Below are 22,055 nucleotides of genomic sequence, written 5' to 3' on the forward strand. Positions count from 1 at the left end.
TAGAAATATTTTTGTTGCAATTTTCTGTTAAAGGCTACTAATACAATACTTCATACAAGGTTACTTATGAAACACACTGACGTTTAAAAATCACCATGCTATGCTATTGCAGCAGAGCAATTTTTTTCAACATAAGATTAAATTGCAAAATAAATGAATTACTTGGAGTGGCATGGCCCTCATTTTGCCACCCTTCTCTTGAAAATTGCTTATTAATATGAAAAAAGGAGTCAGAAAATAGCCTGTTTTACTTTATGCATAGTATTTTGGGGGCTTCTGCGCCCACAGAGCTGGGCTGGCTGCACATTTAGATTGTGTTGGCAAGCTGGTACAATGACCTTTCTGACCTGCATCTCAAGGCTATTATTAATCGCTAAGTAACCTGGTAAAGCCAAACAAATTTGTTTCCATTGAAAGGATCTCTATCTGTGTCTGAGAATTTGTTCTGTACCAAACAAACCTCATTAACTGTGTCCATTTTTGACAAAGAACCAGGAGTTAGAAGGATTGGTGACCTTTCTTTGTCCTTAAGGTACAAATTTCAAGGCAGTTACATATGAATAAATGAGAATTATTATTTTTTTTTTTTGGCCAGGAAAAATAACAATCACATGTTACATAAAAAAACTAAATACATTATTAATTTTCATCTTTACTTTTAATATTACGTAAAAATTATTTCTTCTATAATTCCTCTTATAAGTCTTTAAGATAATTTAAAATAACCAATGAACTGCCACTACAAGGATAATTACTCAGATATGCGTGTATCCAATTTTATGTCATTCCAAAGATAAGCACAGTAATTTTCCGAGCAATCACAAAAATAAAAAAAAAAATCTACAAAGAAGTTTGTGCTCTATAAATGATTTAATGAATAAGAAGAGATCTTACATAAGAAAGAAAAAAGGCCCGATATAATTGAACACACACATGAACAGGTAAGGTGCAAAGAAGTAATAGGATTTGGATACAAAATCAAAAGTGTAGATTATTTGCTATAGTAAAAACAGTCCATCTTCTGGATATGAAAATGTAAAATAAAAACAGCCATGTACTCAGGGAGCTTGACAAGGAAAGCTAAAACTCAAAGTCCTGTAAAAGAATGTCAGTTTCCAGTATGTAATGATACCACACAGTAAACCCAGAAGGAACTGGGAAGCCCTAAAAATAAATCCAAGAAATCTGACAAAACAAAACACCAGAAAAGCTAGTCTTGGGTAATCTCAAAACACAAAAGTAATTAATTTCATACATTTGTACAATTTTTGAAAAAAATCAATCTTATGTCCCTGATTTATTGCCATACTTGAGAGTGTACAGATACATTGAACATCGCAGTTATATTCATGTCAAGTCCTCTTTGTTTAATGACCAAGTAGGAAGAGCTGAATAAATTTCTATCCCTGATATACAAGTTTTTGTTACATCAGTAGTGATGAAGATATGTCTCAGTGTAAAGAATGTAATAAAAAATTATGATCCCATTAAAGATTAAATGATGGAAACCATTCTAACTAGGTTTCTTTATAAAATTATAAAAATTACGATTTTTTTCACCCAGTGATTTTTTTTTTAATGCAGAACTTTTAAAACACTTAATTTTTTTCCCAAATAATTCCGGGTTGTTTTCAATATTTTTTCTCATTTCAGGTATATATATGGTCTTATTTCTATCCTTAAAAAACAATCCTGTGATATATATGGGGTAGATGTTACTAATTACCTTATTTTACAGATATGGAAACACATAAGGAGATAAAATGACATACTCTGAATAACAAATCAGTTAATGGCAGAAATGGAGTTAGAATCCTTAGGTTGACAGATTCTATAATTGCAGATCTAAAAGCTATAGTCAACCTGATGCAAGAAATACTATGCAGAAGATATTTTTTATTGAATGAATTACATATATTTTCTTTTTTTTTTTATGATCCTATTTTCTACTATATAGTTAAAGAAACTTAGGTAAGTCCCAGGACTTCCTCCATCACTTTTCATATATATAAAATGTTTTATGGTATCAGTTTAAAAATAAAGGTAAAAATTTCTGAAACTTTTGTAAAGCTTTACCTATTTGAGTACATTTTGCTAATGCTAATGATATTTATAATGATAAAAATTTTACATATTCTAATTATTATAGTAATAATAAAAATAAAATAGCCATTTGGAAGCAATCCGGTAGAGTGGTTCACAGCACAGACTCTGAAATGACACCTGGTTATAAACTCTGTTATGCTATTTACTAGCTGTTTAATGTCTGAGTCTCAATATCCTCACCTATAAAATGTAAATATATTAGTATTAGTTTCTTCTTCAACAAGCTATTGTGAAGAACAAATACATCAATCTATGTAAAATACTCCGAGTGGGGCTGGCACATAGGAAGCCACTACGTAAATGTTAGCTATATATTGAATGTTTACTCCAGGCCATGTTCTAGGCTACTGACTTTATCTACTCAACTGGACACCGATCTTTTATATTTTCTCAAATTCCTTCAGTGATTTCATCTTTTTCCTCTCCTGATCAGTGTGTAATTAATGGAAGAAATTCCATGATGCAAAGCAAGGAATCTGGTTTTCTAAAAGGCATGGAGGCATGGGGTGAACCTTGACTGGTGGGAAATTGGGGACAGAAGAGAGCCATGCAAATAATTTCCCTTTTTTGTGTCCTCCATGCACCGCTGAGAGTTTTCCTGGCAAAGCTGTGTGGCTGATGGATAAAGCAGCGCCTGCCTACCTGCTGGACCTGGTTGAGTCACTGCGGGACTCCATGTGAAGTGGCGGCCAGGGCTGCAGGGGCTCATCACATCACACTGCTCCCTACAGAACCAGTGCAGGAGCACTGGTAGCTGACAGCTTACAGTTGCATGCCACTGGAGAAAATCAGGTGCTCCGCCTCAGATTTTGTCTCCCTCTCCCTCCAGCTGGCATCCAATGACTGGTGACTGAAGGAGTACAGAGGCCCAGAGCCTTTTTCTCAATTTTGGATCCACTCTAAACACCCAACCAAATCCCGAGTTTCCTTAGATTGGCTGAGACTTCTGATGCCGTTCAACTTCACCACCCTACGGATGTTGTTCCCTAAATACTCCCCAATATAATCTTACACCAAATCATGGCATCCAGAGTCTGTTTCAAGCTATGACATTTCACTTTCCACTTTTCCTCACCCTCTCTGCCCTGGGCTTAAAACATCCAAATAAAGTATTATCAGTTTAATCCTACACTTATATTTTATTTCCAAGAGTTTCCTGGCTAAGACATACACATTACTGCTTTTAATCCTTTCACAATCCAGTGAGGCAGATATTATCACTCCCATTTTTTAGATTAGGACATGAGATGCACAGAGGCTAAATCTTCTCCCAAACTCCCAAACTAGAAGGTGAAAGTTAGAATTTGAATACAGTCCTGGCACCAAAATTTATGCCTTTATGTACAATACTATACTCATATTACACATTTTGCCTAAATCCAATACAGTTGACTCTTGAACAACATGGGTTTGAATCACACTTATATGCAGTTTTCTTTTCAATAAACACAGGGCAATACTGTAAATGTATTTTCTCCTCCTTATGATTTTCTGAATAATATTTTCTATTTCCCTAGCTTGCCTTATTGTAAGAATACAGAACATAATACACATAACATACAAATATGTGTTAATCAACTGTTCATGTTATTGAAAAGGCTCCCAGTCAACAGCAGGGTATGGGCAGTTAAGGTTTGGGGGAGTCAAAACTTATACATGTATTTTCAACTATATAGACAGTTGACAACTGTATAGAACCCCATGTTCAAGAGTCAACTATATTTTTCCATTCTGTTTGATTTTCTTATTCATTTAAAAATACGGTACTAAAAAAAATCTCTTTATAATTCTTATCTTCTTGTCTTTACAAGTCCAGAACCCAAAACCAAAAATCTCTACCCTGTCCTCTAAAAAGTCTTCATAGATCACTTCAATAATAATTAATCTCTAGCTGTCTCCACTCTCACAATCCTCCCTGGTATATGTCTACTACATTCTATAGTACGTTATAGTTGCGGGCATGTTTCCTATACTCCCCCCACCAGTGGAGGTGCCGAAGGTCGGGCTTAAGGTTTATTCATTGATGTGTCCCTCCCAAAGTATTTGGTCTACTATCTGGTATAAATTAAGTGCTACCATCCTTTTTAACTATTTCTCAGCTGACTAGTAGTACATTCCATAACTTCTTACGGTTTAATTAGAAGAAGGACGAAGCCATATTGTGAAAGCCTCTCTTGGGAAGTGGGGAAGAACCAGGATTTTGGCTCTTTGCCTATAAAGTGGTTCTCAGAATGTGGTCCCTGGAATAACAGTATCAGGTTCACTTGGGAAATGCTGGAAATGTGCATTCTCAGGTTCCACACCAGACCAACTCAGAAATCCTGGGGGGTAGGACCCTGCTAAAGTTTGAGAAGCACTAGTCTGCAGTAATGAAAATTATCAAGTCTGCTGAGGAACTAAGATGATTCAACTCTACTCACTAGTATGACATCATAAAGAGACGCAATTATATTCAGTTCATTTTAATATGAACATCACCATATAAGCTAAGGGACTTAAGAAGTACTACAAAGGAGACATGATATGTACATCACAATATTTTCATAGGAATCATAATTGTGACAGAGAAAAAAATTAAATGGAGTTTGTTTTAAAAGCGTAAGTGCCCCATGGCGCCTGGGTGGCTCAGTCAGTTAAGCATCTGACCTCAGCTTAGGTCATGATCTCACAGTTTGTGAGTTCGAGCCCTGCCTCGGGCTCTGTGCTGACAGCTGAGTCTGGAGCCTGCTTCGGAATCTGTGTCTCCCTCTCTCTCTGCCCCTCCCCCGCTCATGCTCTGTCTCTCTCTGTCAGCAATAAATAAATGTTAAAAAAAATTAGGGGCGCCTGGGTGGCGCAGTCGGTTAAGCGTCCGACTTCAGCCAGGTCACGATCTCGCGGTCCGTGAGTTCGAGCCCCGCGTCAGGCTCTGGGCTGATGGCTCAGAGCCTGGAGCCCGTTTCGATTCTGTGTCTCCCTCTCTCTCTGCCCCTCCCCCGTTCATGCTCTGTCTCTCTCTGTCCCAAAAATAAATAAACGTTGAAAAAAAATTTAAAAAAAAAAAAAAAAAAAATTAAAAAAAAATAAGTGCCCCAAATCTCAGAGGTAACTGGTAATAATATTACATAATCTATCAAATAAAAACAAAATGTCATCATCTGAATCATCTTGAAGAAAAAATACTTCTAAGGAAATGGATTCAAACAGTTCTCCAGCATCTTCGCTCTGTTTTGATGGGAAATGAAGTCAAAGAAAATGTAAAAAGCCTTCCAACCAAAACTGGTTGAAAGCATTACTTTCTGCTGTGGTATATTATGACTTAAAGGTATTTTAGTTAAATTTGTTGAATGTACTTTGTTCTGTCTCTCATGATTGTCCATATTAATTTAACCAAATGAGTAGACAATAAAAGAAAAAAAAAGGCTAGGTCTAAAACATAAGCAAAAATATTAAGCACAAATAAAGCCAATCATATGCTTGGACTTGGTGTGTGACATCCGAAACGATTTGGGGATTGATCAAACCTTAGAAAGATGATGTGGAAGTCAGAGAAATACCCAAAACATTTGCTTGAGAAACAAAAGCTTCACCATTTAAACCACTTATTTTGTCCCCTGGTTACCGAGGCTGGGGAAGTGTTGGACAGGTGTTGCGGATTCCATTCCGGCAGCATTTTACAAAGGGAAAGTCCAGTTTACAATTAAGCACCCTGTGGCACAGGGTCATTAACATTCAAGCGCTCAGGGTGCTCCTGGGCTTCACACCTTACTCTGAAACCCGAAGTGGAGACTAACGTTCTGGAAACATTTCGACAAGTCCTCTCAAGAAGTATTTTTAGCTACTCTTGAAAATCTTTTGTTGCTGTATAGATTAATTTCTCCCCAAAACGCCTAAGCTACTTAAGAGTTAAAATCATAAAGAACACTAGCACTCATTTGTTTATTCAGTTAGGCAGTCACAAGTATGTTTAAGATATTAAAAGAAATAAAGACGTGTAAAGCCCAATCCCTGCCTTCAAGTAGCTTATAAATAAAATAGCAGATAACCAACTAGACTATAGACACAGTATGAAGCAATACAGATGCCGTGCTTAAAATCCAGAGAAATCAGAAAAGGCTTCATGTAGGTGGAAGCACTGAGCACTGAACTAAAGAGATGGGATAGAAGAGAGCAGTAGGAGATGAGGGAACTCTCGCTCTCTTTGGTAGACTTGGAACATCAACAACAAAGGGGTAGAGGGAATGCATGTTAGATTAGAAGAAAGGTTTCTTGACCTAGGGTGAATGGGCTCTCCAAGGGTAATGCTAGCAAATTTGTACTCTATAGACTAGACACGTGGAAAATGAAAAGAGTTAAAAAAAAGAAGATAATGGTTGATGTTATAAAATTACAATACCATGACTTCACTGTGATCATAAAAAGGGATCATCCAATTGCTCCATTATTTCATTTGCCTACTTTGCATGATTTTAAAAAGCAATAAGACTCCATTCAAAGATCATTCATGAAAATCAATTTTTTTCTTCTTCTGGCTCCTTTGAATAAATTTAGTTGAAAAGAATTTTTTGTATAGTATTCTTTCTAAAAATATGCACATATTTCACTGAAAAATTATTTTCTTTTTACTATTCTGGATAGTTTCTGTAAAAGGAAGTAAAATTTTATACAATATATATGATGTCAAATAATTGAGAGTGACATTGTGTTAAGTACAATAATAGCTATAATAATGAAATGTATTTACATAGTGCATTATTTTCAGGAGCTCCAAGTGCTTCACAGACATTAATTCACCCTCACAACATTCCACCGAGGTTGGTAAGGGGCAGGTGTTATTAACAAGGTTCCTGTTCTCTGTGAAATGAAACGACTTTACAGATGGTGACTTTGAGCCACAGCATGGGGGCTTTCCGCATAAAGGTAGATCAAGGCACATCTTATTTTCTCGCCTTTGCATATCTTCACAGTGATTCAGCTGTGCAGGGTGAGGATCTAGCTATTGAAGTTTTGTTTGGGGTAGAATTTAGAGGTGACGTAGCCAAATGTCTATTTCATATAAAAAGAACGGCAAGATCTTATTTACTTTGTGTTCACTCGAAAATCACACATTGTCTCTCATTTAAACTGTGTTAACTTAATTTTAAGGCAAAACTAATTGCTGCTGCTTTTGCATGCAATCGACTCAACACAGACCAGGTCCATCTCTAAATTAATCAGGACGCTATGATAAAGCAACAACATATGATAGTATGATGTCAACATATTTTAAAGTAGCATTACATGTAGGAGCACATCACATGTAACTTCAGAAAATGATCTAATAAGTTTTAGAAAACTATTTATTGGCCAATTGTTTTATAATCAGTCTAAGAAGTCAGGAGACAATTCTGGGCTGGAGAATATGCAGATTTATGAATCCTCACACTACAAGTGCTAGCTGAAGTCACAGAAGTGGAAGAGATTGTCTGGACACAGACAGTGAAAAGGCAAATGCATCAAAGAGAGAACATTAATATTTAAGATCAGGCAAATAAATGCAAGTACAAAGAAAAAACATTAGAAAAGTAGAAAGGAAAGCAGGAGAGGGTAGTGTCACAGAATCCAAGCTGTAAAAGAGATTAGAGGAAAAAAATTATCAACAGTGTCTTATGCTTTAAAGAACCTAATAAGATGAAGGTTCAATAGCTCAATGGATAGAATTATAAGTAACTTTTTATGGTTACAAAAAATGGTTACATTTTCTTAATACATTTTCACAATAATTTAAACATACCTAAGTATTGATTAGAAAAGTTTGTACACAGATATATCACGCACCTAAACCTTATTTCCACTGTATAAATTCATTCTCAATCAATAATATTAAAAATAGATTTCTTAGTCTTTCTCACAGAATTCAAAAGAAAAAAAAAGGAACTCTCCTCTCTCTATCTCTTAGCAAGAGATCAGCTAGGATAAGTGAGATAAGAACTTTCAATTCTTCCCTTCCTCAAAGGTAGACAACCACAAGACTAAGTCCATAAACAAATGTATTTTAGTTCCTTGCTTTCAAATGAATAAAAACTTGATGCTATACTCTAGCTTTTTTTTTTTTTATCACCACAAAAAAGAGAGTCTTGAAATTCAGGTTTTTTTCTGTTAAAAAAAAAGTTAATGAAGTCACAGTTCATTACATTACCAGCACATCCTACTGAAGATTCGTGTATGACATTTCTTTTAGGTCAGGGCTAGAAAAAGCTCTTTCTTGGCATATGCAGTATTTTTTTTCTACATTTTCACAATGGTATATACTTAACTAACCACATTTCCTGATAAGTCACAATAATATAGTAATCATTCTGCATTTTCCTTTACTATGGTCCTTATTTCTTTTCCTCTTTTTTAATATAACTCTTTGTAAACTACCTAAAATTCATTGTATAAAGAGCTAAATTTGAAAAAAAGAAACAATTAAATACATATATATAAAAAGATTATATCCAATTAAATAAGCTTGTTCCTTTTGTTAATTCTATTTCAGGAATGAAGCTTTTCATTCTTTTTTATAATACTTGGCTTTTAAAATTTTTTGAAATAGCATTATGTTAAAGGTAGTACAATCTTGTTAAAAATTTAGTATGTGAAAAGACGGTAATCAAATGGTAGAAATCATTCCATATTATAAAGTTATCTATGGATTATGTCATTAATTACTAGTTATGGAGAAGTAACAGACTGTTTGTAGAGCACAGAATATGTTCTGTATTTTAGACACTCTAGTGTGTTATTATCTAAATTCTACCAAATTAATTGCTATAAATGTTGTATCTTTACATATAAAATGAGTCTACAGAGAAAAAGTCATATGTATAGTTGACATTACAGATAATTTGGTTCTTGAAAACTAAAATGTTATTTTCTTCACATCTCAGCTTATTCCTTATTAAAAGAGCCTGTCATCTAGATACAATTAGAGACAGCTAAGCCACTATCACTTAGTTGGATGAGATCAGAGTATTATACTTTTAAAATGAGGTTTACTGAAATGTTATCTTTAGGTAATCATATTTATTCTCCTTATTTACACAATATAAATGGTTCTCTACTTATGTCCTTGAAATAGTGAACAGGGACACCATAGTATGAAAAAGTGGCCTAGCTGCTGGAGTTCATAAATTTTGTTCAGCTTTGGATGAGTTCAAAGGATTGCCATGTAAGAAAAGCCTTACAGAGGGAATTTATCTGATTATGGCAGTAATAATTACCCAGCTGTTTATTGCAGATAGAGAAATAATTCATGTAGGCAATAGGCCGTGGTGGCAATGACACTCTGCATTTAGTAAATATGCAAACTGTTCACTTCTAATTAACCAAGCTAGAGGATGCCCTTATTAAATGTATAAACTAAAAGTGCCTTCCTGACAAGTGATGAATTGTTACATTGCACAAACTCTTGCCACAGAATTATTGGAGTGAACTTGGGGCTTAACTTCATTAAGAGATCTTGTGGGATAGTTAAATGAGGATGGACAGCATAACAAGGCTTACCTGACAGCCAATGATATGTTAGAGCTTAATGGAACTGCACCTTTTCTTCTGTCCTACTTAGTTCAGATCCACAATAGATAAATTGTGAAACTGAAGTTAATTTGAGTTCAAATAATAAAAATAAAGGAAATAACGTGACGACCCACTTATGGACACAACCTGACAGTTTACCTACCAAATGAATCTATGAAGCAGCCACTTTTTATGATTCAAACGTCTTTCATACAACAAAAACAGAAAAATCTGCCACTCTTTTCATTAACTTAAGATAATATGTTTAATAAAAACACACAGTTTTATTGACTAGGCTTAAAATATCTCTCAAAAAGGAAATGGATGGGCTTTATTCAAGAAAATGAATACAGTGCAGAAACTACTCTTAATATGGACCCTGAACGAGTTTCATTTAATTTTACCAAATAACTAATTGCGAAATGGTTCACTGTCTATATGGTCTACGCTTAGCCTTATTTTCAGGTAACTATTCATTCTTTATCAAACATCTATGCGAATATTTCCATCCCAACTAAGGATCCTATGAAAAATATCACTTAGAGGGAGGTCCTGGACATAATGAAACAAAACAAAACAAAACAAAACAAAACAAAACAAAATCTTTCCATTTGAATTGTAGAGTAGGTAATACTATTGACCTCACAGGTTTGTTGTGAAAATTGAAGGAGATAATGAGAATAAGGGGCTTAGTACAATACTTGGTATGCAATAAGCTCTCAATACATGTTAGCAATTTATAATGTGCTTGAGTGACAATAGCTCTATTTGATTAAAACATCAATTCCGAGTGTCTTCAATGGGAGGTTCATGCTGAGATCCGCTAAGACTCTACCATTGCTCTTTCACCTACATCACACAGGCTTTGCAATTATGAAATGTATGAACAGGCCATTCGAATACTGTCAGAATATTACTGTAAATGTTTGTTTAATTATACTTACTATAAAACATGAAACAACATACAAAAGATCCATTATATATTTTAAGAGGATCAGATTTTGCTACTATTAAAAATCTAATTTGGTTCCTCCAAATTTATAACATTTAAATTAATTAACAAATATTTATGCACTAAAAAGAATATATGACCCCGTATTCAAACAGTTTATGCATCCATACATTTACTTCTATGCAAATAATTTTTATTTATTTATTTATTTATTTTATGCAAATAATTTTTAAATGAATACTCTCTGTCAAGAACAACAGGAAATGGGAAAATTGTCAATAGCCATATAAAGATCAAACTTTCATCATTTTTTAAATATCTGCTTAGTCTTGAGAGAGAGAGAGAGAGAGAACAAGCGAGGAAAGGGTGGAGAGAAAGGGGGACAGAGGATCTGAAGCAGGCTCTGCGCTGAGAGCAGAGAGCCTGAGGTGAGGTTCAAACCCACAAACCGCAAGATCATGACCTGAGCCAAAGGCAGTCGCTTAACCAACTGAGTCACCCAGGCACCCCTGAACCTTCCATATCTTAACAAGAAAATACTGTAATCAAGGGTCAAAATAAAACTGCTTTAAATAAGAAATAAGTCACATATATATGTATATTTATATATACATCTTTATATATATATATATATGTGTGTGTATATATAGATATACATATATATATATATATATATATATTCCAAAAAATAAAGGCTTTATAAGTGTAAAACAACTTAGGCTCCACAACCTGAAGAGAGGGCAAGATTTTTAAAAATTAGGAAATGACACTTCATTTAAGGAAAGCATAATATAATAGCTAATACTGATAGTGTTAGATAGCTAACACATAATTATTAAAATAATTATGTGTGGATTTCTAGGAAGACAGTGAATGTGTTCTTTTGCCTACAGTCTGTTTCCAAAATCAGCTAAATGAATAAAAAGAAACAAAAGTATTGGCAAAAAAAAAAAAAGCAAAAAAACAAAAAAAAACAGAAAACAAAAAAAAAGGAACATCATAAACTGAAGAAAATAAGTAGGAATTGAATGAATGAAGAATATTCAATTAAATTCATATTCAATTTAAACCACAAATATGGGATATTTTCCTTAGTCACAAAGTGAGTGTAGCATGTGAGAAATAACTGAACAAGTCTCAAGAACCTAGTAAGAGCTCCAACCAAGAGGGATAAAGACAGGGATAACCAGATACAGGACTAAAGGAGATAATTTGTAACCAAGTAATTTCTTTTTGTTGTCGATCACAGCTTCTGATCGAATTGAGACCAGGTGGGAATCTGAGCTGGAGAATGAGGAAAAGTAGCCTGAGAGCTGCTAAATAAAATAAACTCAGAAAAGAAAAGAGTCTATGAGCAATGGAACTTCACATTGATCTTGCTTCATGAAATCAATATCCACAGTGACAGGAGGTCAATCAGGACTTGAGAGGACAGTGTCAAGGGCACAACTTCCCATTCCTCCAGCTTACCTTCCACCCTGCATAAGACTGTTGAATGACTGAATGAGGAAACCAGCCATCATTGAAAAACTACAAAAATTCTGAAACCCAATTAGAGATTTCAATAAAGTATAAAATTACTCTCAAAATATACTGCTTTCCTATATGTAAAAATAATACTAGAGAAGGGAGTAAGAGGACCCCAAGCTCACCTTGGCCCACAGATACAACTAGGCAACACACTCATGGGTGTAAATAACCCAGAAGATGACCTGAAGACTGGCACAATGAGCTCCACAACTACAAGTAGAGAAGAGGTCTTGTGAAAGGGTAGAAAGAGCAGAGATGCAGTGGGGAGCTGAACCAACCCACCATGGGAGAGAGGAAGCCAAGCGAGGAGAGGGAAGAGAAACAGACTACCATGCCTGGGCCTGAATGGAGAAGACAGTCCCCATAACAAACCAGCTTTTGGAGCCAAATTTTGTGAGTTCTTAAAAACAGCAGAATTTAAGGCCTGGAGTATTAAAAGTCAGTGGCTGGGTTCTGGGAGGGCCTGGAGGACAGTAGGAAGCTGAGACCACCCTTAAGAAGATAGCACAACAAACAGCCTCCAGAGAGACAGTTTAGAAGCAGCATTTTAGGGGCGCCTGGGTGGCGCAGTCGGTTAAGCGTCCGACTTCAGCCAGGTCACGATCTCACGGTCCGTGAGTTCGAGCCCCGCGTCGGGCTCTGGGCTGATGGCTCAGAGCCTGGAGCCTGTTTCCGATTCTGTGTCTCCCTCTCTCTCTGCCCGTCCCCCGTTCATGCTCTGTCTCTCTCTGTCCTAAAAATAAATAAACGTTGGAAAAAAAAAAAAAAGAAGCAGCATTTTGAAAAACACCTGAGGCAAACAGGAGGGAGAGTTATTTACTCACAATCCTCCATGGACAAAGGAGCAGGCAGGTGCCATTTCCCTCTCCCACCCTCCAGCATTAACATAGGGCCACCTGCTGTAACCAGCACAGCATAGACATTTACTATCTAACTTACTTACATCAGGTCCCAGCCCCCTGGGCTTCAGGGATCTGCCCCTTCCAAACAGGCCCTCCTCAGTCCCAGCTCTGGAGGTCCCCTCCCTCAGAAGACTACAACAAATCTTACCAACACCACATCTCCTGACCCACACATTTTGCGGAGTCCTGGTGACTTTGCTGGCAGGCTCCACGGAATACCTACACACTTCGTTAAAATGTGCACCCCACCCGTGTGCACTTTGTGCAGCCACCCTAGTGGCCCAGTCAGGTGGCAGCTACAGTGGCAGGTCTCACTTGGCAAGCGGATCCCTGGGTACCTTGTTAAGACTGCACACTCTATCCAAGTTGGGGACCAAACACTGCCCACAACAGGCTAAGAGATTCAACACAGACTACTGGACTGAAGGAAAAAACAGCCAGGACACAACAGGACACACACAGCATATTTAGGAGACACCCCAAAAGTGCCAGGTTTTGGTGAACATAGGACATCGCACTGCAGAACATTACAGGACCTCTTCTTCATGAGGCCATTACTTTCAAGAGCAGGAGATGTAGCTGATTTTACTAACACAGAGAAACAGAGAGTTAGATAAAATGAAGAGACGGACGAATATGTCCCAAATGAAACAACAGGGAAAAACCACAGCAGGAGACCCAAGCAAAACAGATATAAGTAATTTCCCTGATAGAGAATTTAAAGTAATTGCCATAAAAATACTCAATGGACTTGAGAAAAGAGTAGCAGACATCAGTGAGACCCTTAACAAAAGATAAAAAAGAAACAATCAGAGATGAAGAACACAATAAATGAAATTAAAATGCACTAGATGGAATAAACAGCAGGCTAGAGGAAGCAGAAGAACAAATTAGTGACCTGGAAGACAGAGTAATGGAAAATAATCAAGCTGAGAGGTGAAAGGGAAAAAAAAAATATAAGTAAAATGAGAATAGACTTAGGGAACTCATTGAGTCCATCAAGTGTAATAACATTTGCATAATAGGGATCCCAGAAGAAGAAGAGAGAAAAAAGAGGGCAGAGAATTTATTTGAAAAAATAATATCTGAAAACTTCCCTAATTTAGGGAAGGAAACAGATATCCAAATCCAAGAGGTCCAGAGATCCCCCAACAAAATCAACCCAAGCAGGTCCACACACAGTTATTAAAATAGTGAAAAGTGGTGATAAAGAAATAAATTGAAAAGCACCAAGAGGACAAAAGGCAGTTATATACTAGTGAAACCCCATAAGGCTATCAGAGGATTTTTCAGCAGAAACTTTGCAGGCCAGGAGGGAGTGGCATGATATATTCAAAGTGCTGAAAAGAAAAAAAAAAAAATCTGCAGCCAAGAATACTCTATCCATCAAGGCTATCATTCAGAATTAAAGGATAAAGAGTTTCCCAGACAAACAAAAGCTAAAGGAGTTCATGACCACTAAACAAGTCCTACAAGAATGTTAAAAGAGACTCTTTGAGTGGAAAGGAAAGACCATAAATAAGAGTAAAAAAAAAAATGGAAGCATAAAAGCAGTAAAAATAAGTGTATCTGTAAAAATCAGCCAAGGGAATAATAGAATAAAAGGATATAAAGTATGACACCATATACCTTCAATATGGTGGGGAAAGGAGCAAAGGATGGGTTCAAACTTAAGCGACCATCAACTTAACATAGATTGCTACATGCAGAAAATGTTATATGCAAACCTAACGGTAACCATAAATCAAAAACCAGTAATAAATATGCAAAAAATAAAGAGAAAGGAAACCAAGTATATCACTAAAGAAAGCCAGAAAACCATGAGAGAGAAGAGGCAAGAAAAAATCAGAGAAGAACTACAAAAACAACCACAAAACAAGTAATAAAATGGAAATAAATACATACCAATTGATAATTACTTTGAATATACTCCAATCATAAGACACAGGGTGACAGAATGGATAAAAAAACAAGACCCATCTATATGCTGCCTACAAGAGACTCATTTCAGACCTAAAGACACATGCAGATTGAAAGAGAGGGGACAGAGAAACACTTGGCATGCACAATGGATGTCAAAGGAAAGCCTGGGTAGCAATACTTACATTGGACAAAATAGACTTTAAAACAAAGAGTGTAATAGACAAAAAAGGACACTACATGATAACAAAGTAGATAGTCTGACAGGAAGATATAATAATTGTAAATATTTATGCACCTAACATGCAAGCACCCAAATACATAAAACAGTTAATAACAAACATAAAGGAGCTATTCAATACTAATCCAATAATAGTAGGGGACTTTAACACTCCACCTACACTGATGGACAGATCATCCAAACAGAAAATCAACAAGGAAGCAGTGGCTTTGAATGACACACTGGGCCAGATGGATTTAGCAGATATATTCCGAACATTCCATCCCTATACAGCAGAATACACATTCTTTACAATTGCACATGGAACATTCTCCAAAATAGATCAAATTTTAGGCCACAAAACAAGTTTCAACAAATTCAAAACGAACAGTCATACCATGTGTCTTTTCTGATCATAACACTATGAAACTAGAAACCAACCACAGGAAAAAATCTGGAAAGAGCACAGATATTTGGAGGTTAAATAACATGCTACTATAAATGAATGGGTCAACCAAGAAATCAAAGAATAAAAAATTACATGGAGAAAAATGAAAACACAATGGTCCATAATCTATGGAATGCAGCAAAAGCAGTTAAGAGGGAAGTTTAAAGCAATATAGGCCTATCACAAGAAGCAAGGAAAATCTCAAATAAACAACCTAACTTTACACCTAAAGTAGTTAGACAAAGAAAAATAAACATAACCCAAACCTAGCAGAAGGAAGGAAATAAGAAAGATTACAGCAGAAATAAATGGCATAGAAACTAAAAAATAGAGAGAGAACTGATCAATGAAACCAGGAGCTGGTTCTTTGAAAAGATCAGCAAAATTAGGAAGCCTCTAACCAGACTCATAAAATACACACACACACACACACACACACACACACACACACACACACAGAGAGAGAGAGAGAGAGAGAGAGAGAGAGAGAGTGAGAGAGAGAGAGAGAGAGAGAGAGGACTCACATAAAATCACAAATGAAAGAGGAGAAATAACACCACAGAAATATAAATGACCTAAAGGAATATTATGAAAAATTATATTCCAACAAATTGTACAACATAGAAGAAAAGGATACATTCCTAGAAACAGATAACCTACCAAACTGAAGCAGGAAGGCATGGAAAATTTGAATAGACCAATTACTAGCAATGAAATTGAGTTAGTAATAAAAAAACTCCGAATAAACCAAAGTCCAGGATCAGATGCTTCAAGAGAGTAATTCTACCAAACATTTAAAAAAGAGTTAATAGGGGCGCCTGGGTGGCGCAGTCGGTTAAGCGTCCGACTTCAGCCAGGTCATGATCTCGCGGTCTGGGAGTTCGAGCCCCGCGTCGGGCTCTGGGCTGATGGCTCAGAGCCTGGAGCCTGTTTCCGATTCTGTGTCTCCCTCTCTCTCTGCCCCTCCCCCGTTCATGCTCTGTCTCTCTCTGTCCCAAAAATAAATAAACGTTGAAAAAAAAATTTAAAAAAATAAAAAAATAAAAAAGAGTTAATAAATTTACCCAAGGGATACAGGAGTACTGATGCATAGGGGCACTTGTACCCCAATGTTTATAGCAGCACTCTCAACAATAGCCAAATTATGCAAAGAGCCTAAATGTCCATCAACTGATGAATGGATAAAGAAATTGTGGTTTATATACACAATGGAGTACTACGTGGCAATGAGAAAGAATGAAATATGGCCCTTTGTAGCAACATGGATGGAACTGGAGAGTGTTATGCTAAGTGAAATAAGCCATACAGAGAAAGACAGATACCATATGGTTTCACTCTTATGTGGATCCTGAGAAACTTAACAGAAACCCATGGGGGAGGGGAAGGAAAAAAAAAAAAAGAGGTTAGAGTGGAAGAGAGCCAAAGCATAAGAGACTGTTAAAAACTGAGAACAAACTGAGGGTTGATGGGGGTGGGAGGGAGGGGTGGGTGGGTGATGGGTATTGAGGAGGGCACCTTTTAGGATGAGCACTGGGTGTTGTATGGAAACCAATTTGACAATAAACTTCATATATTGAAAAAAATAAAAATAAAAATAAAAAATAAAAAAGAGTTAATACCTATTTTTCTCAAACTTTTCCAAAAAATATGAGGAAGGAAAATATCCAAATGCATTCTATGAGGCCAGTATTACCTTGGTAACAAAATGAGATAAAGAAAGACACCACAGAAAATAGAGAACTACAGGGCAGTATCTCTGATGAACACAGATGCAAAATTCCTCAAAATATTAGCAAATCAAATCCAACAACACATTAAAAAAGTCATTCACCACGATCAAGCGGGATTTATTCCTAGGATGCAAGGGTGGTTCAATATTTGCGAATCTATCAACATGATGCATCACATCAACAAGGATGAAAACCATATGATCATTTCAATAAATATAGAAAAGGCATTTGACAAAGTAAAACATTCATTCATGATAAAAACCCTCCACAAAGTCAGTTTAGAGGGAACACACCTTAACATAATAAAGGTCATATACGAAAAACCCACAGCTAACATCATACCCAATGAAGAAAAACAGAGCTTTTCCCCTGAGGTCAGGAACAAGACAGGGATCTCCACTCACGCCACTTTTATTCAACATAGTACTGAAAATCCTAGCCACAGCAATCTTACAATAACAAAAAATAGGTAAAAGTCATATGAATTGGTAAGGACGAAGTAAAACTTTTACTATTTGCAGATGACATGATACTATACATAGAAAACCTGAAAGACTCAACCAAAAAAATATTAGAACTGATAAACAAATTCAGTAAAGTCACAGGATACCAAATCAATGTACAGAAATCCACTGCATTTCTGTATACTAATAATAAAGTAGCAGAAAGAGAAATTTAAAAATTTCATTCACAGTTGCATCAAAAATAATAAAACACCTAGGAATAAACCTAACCAAAGAGGTGAAAGACATGTACTCTGGAAACTATAAAACACCGATGAAAGAGGGGCACCTGGGTGGCTCAGTTGGTTAAACATCCGACTTCAGCTCAGGACATAATCTCACAGTTCACGGGTTCTCTGCTGCCAGTGCATAGCCTGCTTTGGATCCTCTGTCTCCCTCTCTCTCTACCCCTCCCCTGCTCATGCATTCTCTCTCTCTCTCTCTCTCTCTCTCTCTCAAAAATAAACATTAAAAAAAACACAGTGATGATAGAAATTGAAAACAACACAAAGAAATGAATAGTTATTCCATGTTCATGGATTAGGACAAATATTGTTAAACTGTCTATAGTACTCAAAGTAACCTACAGACTTAATGCAATTCCTATCAAAATACTAATAGCATTTTCACAAACTAGAACAAACGATCCTAAAATTTGTATGGAGCCACAAAAGACCCCAAATACCCAAAGAAATCTTGAAAATGAAAAACAAAACTAGAGGTATCATAATTCCATACTTCAATTTATATTATAGAGCTATAGTAATCAAAATGGTATGATATTGGTACAAAAATAGATAAATGGAAAAGAATATAAAGCCAAGAAACCAACCCACAAATGTATGGTAAATCTTCAACAAAGGAGGCAAGAACATGCAAAGGAAAAAAGACAATATTTCAAGTAATAGTGTTGGGAAAACCGGACAGTTACATGCAAAAAAATGAAACTAGGACACTTTCTTCCAGCATACACAAAAATAAACTCAAAATGGATTAAGGGCTTAAATGTGAGACCTGAAACTGTAAAAATCCTAGAAGACAGCACAGGCAGAAATTTCTCTGACATTGGCCATAGCAACATCTTTCTAGATATGTCTCCTGAGGCAAGAGAAATAAAAACAAACTATTGAGACTAAGTCAGGATAAAAAACTTCTGCACAATTAAAGAAACAATTAAAAAAAAAACTAAAAGGCAACCTATGTAAGGGGAAAATATATTTGCAAATGGCATACCTTATAAAGGGCCAGTATTCAAAACATACAAAATTTATACAACTCAACACCAAAAAAAAAAAAAAAAACAAAAAACAAAGCAAAACAACAAAGAGTCCAATTAAAAAATGGGCCAAAGACATGAACAGACATCTCTCCAATGAAGACATCCAGATGGTCAACAGACATATGAAAAGATGCTCAACATCACTCATCATCAGGGAAATACAAATCAAAACCACAATGACATATCACTTCACACCTGTCAGAATAGCTAAAATCAAAAACTCAAGAAATAACAAGTGTTGGCAAGGATGTGGAGAAAAAGAATCCTCCTGTACTGTTAAGTGGGAATGAAAACTGGTAGAACCACTGTGGAGACAGTATGGAGGTTCCTCAAAAAATTAAAAATAGAAGCACCCTATAATTGCACCACCAGTAATTGCATCACTGTGTGTCTACCCAAAGAATATGAAAACACTAATTCAAAGGGATATATGCACCCTATGTTTATAGCAGCATTATTTACAATGGCCAAATTATGGAAGCAGCCAAGTGTCCACTGGTAGATGAGTGAATAAAAATGATGTGACACCCACACACCCACACCCACACAATGTAGTATTATTCAGCCAAAAAAAGGAATGAAATCTTGCCATTTTGAACAACATGGATGGATCCAGAAAGTATTAGAGTATTATGCTAAGTGAGGGACACCTGGGTGGTTCAGTGGGTTAAGTGTCTGACCTCATCTCAGGTGACGAGGTGAATTCGAGTCCCATGTCGAGCCTGGAGCCTGCTTCAGATTCTGTGTCTCCCTCTCTCTCTGACCCTCCCCTGCTCACACCCTCTCTCTCTCTCTCTCTCTCTCTCTCTCTCTCTCTCTCAAAAATAAACATTAAAAAAAAAAGGACTGTGCCTTCTGCTTAAAGAGTATTATGCTAAGTGAAATAAGGCAGAGAAAGACAAATACCATATGATCTCACTCATATGTGGGATTTAAGAAACAAAACAAAAGAACAAAGTGGGGGAAAAAAGAGACAAACCAAAAAACAGACTCTTAAGTATAGAGAATAAACAGATGGTTACAAGAAGGGAGGAGGGTGGATGGGATGGGTGACATAGATGAAGGGGATTAAGAGTACACCTCTCTTGAGGAGCACTGAATGATATATAGAATTGCTGATTCACTGCATTGTACACTTGAAACTACTCTAACACTGTATGTTATCCACACTGGAATTAAAATTAAAAAAAAAAAACACAGTAACTTAGAAAATGAAAGAGAACACACCATTAGCAAATATAAAAGTATGAAATTCCAAGGAAAAAAAAGTTAGTAAAAAATATGTAGACCTTGTATTAATAATAAAATTTTACTGATGAACATTTTTTAAATGTCCACATAAATGAAGAGATATACTTCATTCCTTAATAGGATAACTCAAATTATGAAAGTATTATTTTCCCCTGTTCTATTCTACAAATTTAATTTAAATCCATTTAGAATTCCAATTTGATATTTTTGAGACATACTAAAATGATTTATAATTTAGTTGGATGAAAATTAAGAAAAAAGAGCCACAGCATCTTCTGAAGAACGAAAATAGCTCAGCATCTTCTGAAATACCAAAGTAGGTATTTAAGCCATGTAATACTATACAGCATTTTAAGAGACAGATAAATCAAATGGCATCAACACTCAAAAGATATACCTGGGTACATGTGAGGACTTAGTATGTGACTACATGACACTTACTAGTGAAAGATAATTGAATTACTTAATAAATACTATTGCAATAACCTGTTACCCATTTAAAAAATCTTAAGCCAAATTTCAAATTTACTCCTTATATTAAGTAGATTCCATTGGATTCAATATTGAAAGTTACAGAAGACACCCTACAATATCAAAAGAAATATGGGTGACTCTTTTTAAAGTCATACAAAGAAGAAATCAAAAAAGAAATTATCGATAAATATAATCACAGAAAAAAATAAAAGCTCAGCATGTTTCACCTTAAAGTCATGGGCAGACCTGTCCATCAGGTCTGGGTATCTCTGTCAACTAAACTAACTTACAAATTATCTTCCTTCAACACATCCAGCACTCAATGGTAGAGAAGGATTGAATTAAACACAGTAACAACCTTTCATTAGGATAAATGGAAAATGGGCAAGAAACAGCAGTTACTGATCCCTAGCAAGTGTTAAATCCTTTTACATAGGTGTAGTGAAGCATCTCTACTGGAGGTGTAGTTCCTTGAGCAGACAAACAGAATATTCCTGGTCTACTATACTCCATGACCACACATGAAGTAGGCATTGGAGACGATAAACTTCCGGGGGACTGCACCACTCTGGTGGCCCACTAACAGCCTGTTGGTACAAATTTAGGAACCTCATGTAAGCTTGAGGGTAGGCTGCAGCTGGCCAGGTTAGAATTCCTTTAGCAGCAAGCACCCTTGACAATACAGAGGCTTCTGGTTTCTTCGCTTCTGGTCAGTTTCCATGAGCAAGTAACCACAACCAAGGATCTTGCCTAGACACAGTTTTCAGGCCTACAGATTTATGGCCTTAGATACTGGCTTCTATGCTCGGCTACTTACTCAGTCTTTACCCTCCAGTGCTTCTATTCATCCAAAACAATAGACTGGGTTGCAAGACTGCAATTCACCAACCTGACAAATTTTTCTAGCTTGGATTTTATTCTTTAAATATAACAAATTTGGCTGGCATATAGTCTGATTCTGATAATTCCAATACTAAAGCTTTGTGATCCTGTTTTATTTATTTATTTATTTATTTATTTATTTATTTACTCACTTACTTACTTACTACTTCTCATTCATGATTTCCTCTTTTCCTAAGTCCCCGGTACTTTTACTATGCAGGTCAATGCATTTGAAAACTGATTTGTAAGAATAATTTTAGGCCTAGAGATATGGCATCCTCTCTGAGGCTTTTCATAAGATTTTGCCAGCTTCCTTGGTCAGTATTACTTTAAGAGCTTC

The 22,055-nt window shown here is 36.0% G+C and overlaps 1 protein-coding gene across 1 annotated transcript in view; it reads right to left on the reverse strand.

The window, feature by feature from the left end:
- SPATA17 (spermatogenesis associated 17) overlaps window positions 1–22,055 on the reverse strand; it is a 198,833-nt gene that overhangs the window by 121,873 nt on the left and 54,905 nt on the right. The gene's annotated exons all lie outside the window — the stretch shown is intronic.

This window comes from Lynx rufus, unplaced genomic scaffold (genome assembly GCF_022079265.1).
Source record: "Lynx rufus isolate CCGP_SWC_20201006 ecotype Redwood Valley unplaced genomic scaffold, mLynRuf1.p SCAF_15, whole genome shotgun sequence".
NCBI lineage: Eukaryota > Metazoa > Chordata > Mammalia > Carnivora > Felidae > Lynx > Lynx rufus.